The sequence below is a fragment of the Chiloscyllium plagiosum genome, chromosome 3, assembly GCF_004010195.1.
Source record: "Chiloscyllium plagiosum isolate BGI_BamShark_2017 chromosome 3, ASM401019v2, whole genome shotgun sequence".
Taxonomy (NCBI): domain Eukaryota; kingdom Metazoa; phylum Chordata; class Chondrichthyes; order Orectolobiformes; family Hemiscylliidae; genus Chiloscyllium; species Chiloscyllium plagiosum.
Genome location: NC_057712.1, coordinates 102,032,003 through 102,038,109, shown reverse-complemented (window position 1 = coordinate 102,038,109; position 6,107 = coordinate 102,032,003). Strand labels below are relative to the sequence as shown.

At 40.6% G+C, this 6,107-nt stretch overlaps 1 long non-coding RNA gene across 3 annotated transcripts in view; it reads left to right on the top strand.

Annotated features, from left to right (window-relative positions):
• Positions 1-5,314, top strand: part of LOC122548668 — a 46,827-nt gene extending 41,513 nt beyond the window's left edge. For all 3 annotated transcript variants that reach the window (XR_006311296.1, XR_006311297.1, XR_006311298.1), the window contains one exon: positions 5,174-5,314. This is a non-coding gene — a long non-coding RNA (uncharacterized LOC122548668). The remainder of the gene's footprint in view (positions 1-5,173) is intronic.
• Positions 5,315-6,107: the final 793 nt, after the last annotated feature.

The following is a 6,107-nucleotide window of genomic DNA, read 5'->3' as shown; positions in this document are numbered from 1 at the left end:
GGCAATTGGATAGGTACATGGATGGGTGCTTAAGCTAGGACAAATGTTCGACACAACATCGTGGGCTGAAGGGCCTGTTCTGTGCTGTATTGTTCTATGTTCTCTGTTCTAAAATTTGCCTTATGGTTTACATTAATGAGCAGGTTGTGTATTTATGCAAGGAACCTAAGAAAACATGGAAGATTTCATGTTTGAACATCCTCTCAAACTAGGACTATAATCAGGCTTTCAAATTATTACCATTGCCAATGAATTGGAGAAAATGGGCGGAAAATCAACAATGACCTTTATCGAAAGGATGAGCTGATGGCATGAATCCTGCATGCGCATTTATTTTCATGACATTGGTTGTCTTTGATTGCTCTTTACTGGAAAGGCAGTGGCATAATGGGTAATGTCACTGAACTAGTAATTCAGTGACCCAGACAAATGGGGTCATGGGTTCAAACCCCACCATCATACCAGCGGATTTCCATTAATGCATCTGAAATAAATAGCCAAGGTGCCATGAAACTACCATCAGTGGCTGTAATAATATCCTACAGGAAACCTCCTCCAGTCTGGCTGAAATGTGACTCCAGACCCACAGCAATATGGATGATTCTTTAAGAATAGAGATTGGGCAACAAATATCATCATTGCCAGCAACTTCTGCTTTTCCCATGAATGATTGGAGAAATAAGCTGGAGCATTCTGTCATCATGAAGACCGCAGACATATAAGTGTGATAGAACAGGCAACTACACGCACATTAGAACAAGTAAATGGCCAATGGCCCAAGGTGCCTGGGACTGTACTTCAGGATGCAATTAGCAACTCCACAAGACTCAGAGAGAAGGTGGAGGATGGCAAGTGGGACAATGGGTAATCATAGAACAATCTGGGGGAGACCGAAGGCCATTCAGATTAGAAGTGAAAGTTACATTTGGGTTATTACTTTGTTAAGACTGATCAAAATAACTAAAACTAATTCCATCTTTACGCTCAGCAGTAAGAATACTTTGCTGGTTTCTGTGACATAGTAATTGGGATATCAGAGCAATTAGCTTCCACAGCATCTAACATCAAGCTTGCAGGCACAATCAGCCATAGTAGCATTGACGCTTGCTCTGGCTTCCCTTTCAACTTGGCTGGCAGATGTGCCTGGTCAGAAATGAAAAGATCAGGCAATTAGTGGAAAGATCAGGCAATTAGTGGGCTGATGACAAGTCTTTTCCTGAGATTTAATACGATCAAAACTCCCTCGGGATCTGTCCCAAAGCTCTTCAGTAGCTTGGCCAGTAAATGTGGAAGTATTCACTGTGTTTCACAGCTGTTGTTGGTTACTGTCCATTCGCGTGAGGTCAGCACCAATAATATGCGAGGTCATGTCTGACCAACTCACATCCTGAATTTCATGTGGAATACCCAGGCTTTGTTCGTCCACAGCCTGCCATACTGGGAATCAAACGAAGTGTCAAATGGTTACAATTCAGAAGACAGCTTTCAGCCTATTGTATCTGTGGCAGCTCGATGGATAAGCAACTCCATTAACTCCACTCCACCACCTTCACCCCATCACCTTGCAAATGTTTTGTCTTCACAGAATCACAGAAGTGTTTGGGCACAGAGGAGGCCATTTGGTCCATCATGCCTACACTGGGTCATTAAATGAGCATCATTGGCACGAGAAAATCTCATATTCTCGCCCACATTTCCTTGCACAGTATCTTTAATAAGGTGTTGGCCCCCTGTGTTCTCTGTCTATGACCTGATGTTTAGATTGATTCTAAACTAAAAAGTGAGCTAATTGAGTTTTACATAAATTCATGCAGTTTGAATTTATGTAAAACTCTGTTATCTTACTTTTTAGATTGGAATCAATCTAAACATCAGGTCATAGACAGAGAACACAGGGGGCTAACACTTTCAACATATTGTCTAGCTATCACCATTGTTAACAGCTAACCCGAGAATGCAACTTTAAAAAAAAGGGTTTTGTGATTTACACATGAAAGAAGTGAAACTATCACTGTATTCTAACAGATGAAAGGCTTAACAGACAATCAATTCTTCAATGTATAATTTCAGTTACATCACACTGCAAATCTTTGCTATAAATTCTGTGTTACGATCGAGCCCTCCACAATCACCTGATGAAGGAGCGTCGCTCCGAAAGCTAGTGTGCTTCTAATTAAACCTGTTGGACTATAACCTGGTGTTGTGTGATTTTTAACTTTGTACACCCCAGTCCAACACCGGCATCTCCGAATCATGGAATATTGTGCACAGTTTCGATCTCTTTATTTGAGGAAGGATGAGGTGGCACTGGAGGCAGTTCAGAGGAGGTTCACCAGGTTGATTCCAGGGATGAAAGGGCTGTCATAGCGATTGAATAGTACTCCACATGTGGAGTACTGTAAACAATTTAATCCCTTTTTGAAAGAAAAGATATTATTTCAACGGAGATCATTCAGTTCACTAGGATGATCCCTGATTTGGACGGATTGTCTTATGAGCGAAGTTTAAACAGGTTGGACCCTACTCACTGGACCTTAGAAGAATGAGAGGTGACCTCATTGAAACATACAGGATTCTTAAGGGGCTTAACAGGATAAATGCTGAGAGGATGTTTTCCCCTCAAGGCAGAGTCTATGACCAGAGGCATAGTCTAAAAAAAAAATCAATTTATGACTAAGGTGAGGAAGAGATGTGAGTCTTTGGAACTCCTTGCCACAAAGAGCTGTTGGGGAAGAGCCCTTGTGTATATTTAAGGCTGAGATAGATTCTTTATCAATAGGGAAATTAAGGTTTCTGGGGAAGGGCCAGCAAAGTGGGTGTGTGGAGTCTCTGATCAGCCATGATCCTTTTGAATGGTGGAGCAGGCTCGAGGGGCTACTCCAGCTACTCCAGTTTCCATTTACTACAGTCTTATCATGGTCTAAAACAGGCATTTGTATGCTCATTTTCATTCATTTGTAGAATGTGTACGTCACTGGCAAGATCAATATGAGTTACCCATTCATAACTTCCCTTATGAAGGTGGTAGTGAGCAACGAATATTAAACTCTCTATCAGAGAAGGATGGGATGTATTAAAATGGAAACTATAGCCCTGCAGATGGACTTTATATCTATCATTGGAAGCTGTTAGAATTGATTATTAACACATTTATAGCTGGGCATTTAGCAAAAGTCAAGTTCAGAAAGAGTCAGCATGGTTTTATGAAAGGGAAATCATGCTTAAACTTATTGGAGTTTTTTGTAACAATGACATGTGCTGTGGCTAAAAGGAGAGCTTGTAGACATCCAGGAGGTGTTTGGCAAAGTGCTACATAACAGGTTATTGCGTGAAGTTCATGGTAGGGGTCGAATGTCTGCATGGGTAGAAGATTCGGGCCTTACAGAAAATAGACACCATGCGAAAAGAGTCTTTTCTGATTGGCAGGCTGCAACAAGTGTAGTCCCACAGAAATCTGGCCCCTCAGCGTTTTACAATTTAGACGAGAAGATTGAAGGTATGGGAGCAACATTTGCAACTTGCACAATCAAATCAAATGTAGGAAAGTATGCTGTGAAGAAGATACAAGGAGGGTGCAGACAGATACAGATAGATTGAAAAATAAAAGAAAAACCTGGCACATGGTATACAACATGGGGAAATGAGAGGTTGTTTACTTTGGCAAGAAGAATGAGTATTACTTTAATAGAGAGCGGCTGTTGAATTCTGAGGTGCAGAGCGTTTTAGATGCTCTGGTGCATGTTTTGGAGCATTTGAATTTTAAAGGTGGATGTAGTGTTTATCAAGTGGGCTACTTTCTCCTGGATAAGACCAGAAGATCAGAAGCAGAATTGAAAAGATAAACAGAAATGCTATTCACCATTCTAACAGGATAGTGTGTGATATGAGGTGTATTTGTACATTTTAAAAACGAGGAGGAAGTGAAATGCAGTTAAAGGTCAAATCCATGATAAGTACTTCTCTACACATTCAGCAACAACAGAGACGCAACTTGTAATGATTTAGCAACCTGACCTCAAGCAACATCAAAATGTAATTTGCAGGAAAGTTTTTCTCATAAAACTGGCTTTTTGTAAATCCGTTCTGACTTTGTGCATGCAGTGGTTTTAGTATAGGTATCAATGCTCTGAATTCTCTGACAATGTAAATGTCAATGGATGAACACCATTTCTACACTAAAGGACACTTACAATTCAAAACTAGCATACCCATGAATGTGCAGTGGCTACTTCAGTTTGAGTTTTAGAAATGGCCATACATTGCACAGAGTGTCCACAGTTAGCCACACATCAATGCTTCAAATTAGAGGATGCATTTACTTGCTTTATGATGGTGGAGCTGTAGCCTGTCAGCAAAACTGTCAATGGATTGTGTAAGTCATCCAATTCCCACTGAGACCTGTTCTCTAAGTGTTTCAATCTAAAGATGCTGCTTATTCCTGCCTTTTATCCCTGCAAGCATTAAGGAGCCACTATAGTCCCTTAGTCTACATCATGTTTATATTTGTCACAATAGAGGCTAACAATGAGGGAGATCATTCTGCCACTGGGGACATAATGAGGAGACCCATAATAAAAGAGGATAATAGCATGGTGGGTGGGTTAAAAACCTCACAACCAGTCCTCTCCCCATTGGGACTGATAGACAGACGGCAGACCACCAAAAGATACACAACCTAAACAATTACTAATCACCGGAACATTAATCTGGTAAATAACTATATGCAAATTAACTTAATTGAAGTGTTATCTTCTTTAAGGACCTGAGTTGGAGCTAAAAGATGGCAATTGTAAAGTCATATTTTATTAAGCAGAAACTCCACTGTCAGCAGTTGATGGGCTAAGTAGCAGAGAAATGAAGTGATTTCCTTGTGTTTAAAGAGATAAGTGTTCTGATCAATTGTTCATGTCTATCCACTCCCCCACCCCCACATACACTTCAAGATGCAATATATTTCAGCTGCTCCTTTAGAAATTAAACTTGAATGGAATTAAACACTGGACTCTCCAATATGTCTGTAAAATTTTCGTAAAGTGAGTAGATATTGAAAATTTAAAGTTATTTTCTCACCAAAGCAATTAACTTATTTCCTGTAAGTATTGCTATTTTCATTGACAAGAATATTACTTAAATGTTACATTAATCATGAATACAATATGCATTTCTATTCCAGAAACAGCTCAGGATCACAAGATAGTATTGGACAGAAATATCAGCTTCTGAAACTCCAATCTCATCTTTCTACAATAAAAAAAATGGATGCTACATGTCTTCAACAAGCATTGGGATGTTATATATGAGTATAGAATATTATCTGCCCGTTTCTCTTTGACATGTTCACACTTATTACTAATTATTGTCTAAGTGATGGGCAATAAACAGAAAAATAGTATAAATAAGTGTTTTTTTTTGGTTTTCCAATAACTATTACAAATGCTTTCTTTGCAGGTAGAATATTGTACCCTACTCTTTGACAATAATTGTTGGTGGGGGGCATTTAATTGGGCAGGAGGGTAGTGGACAGGGATCTCAGGAAGGCCATTGGTCAGCTGCCTATCCCTCTGCCATTTCAGGCCTGTAAATGGACAATTAACGCCTCAGCTCACTGCTGCTGCTATTAACCTAGAGGTGAACAGGGGATTTGCATAAGGGTAGAACAAGCAAATCCATTCAGTACTGTGTGCAGATTATTGGGGGCAGTGGAGGGGGTGGGGTGGATGTGGAGTACCCCTTGTGCAAAGGCACTCAGTAGCTGGTTGAGGGAAGAGGACTGGGCCAGCTCAGAAGAACAGATCAGGAGTGTGAAGAGGAATACTCTCCACTCACCTGGATGGGGGCAGCACACTGGAGGTGTTTGAACCCTCCTAGGACAAAGCAGCCCATGGATTGGCATCACTTCCTTCAACATTCACTTCCTTCAACATTCACTTCCTTCAACATTCACTTCCTTCACCCCCTGTTGTATGATCAGACTAAAACACCACATTCCTTCTGCTGTCACCAACATCTGCTGAGGTATACGTTTCTCCAGCACCTTTGTGGTCGAGCAAGAGTCAGGATAGCCACCTTCTGGTCCAGGTAGCAATGTCTCTTGTAGTAAACCGAAT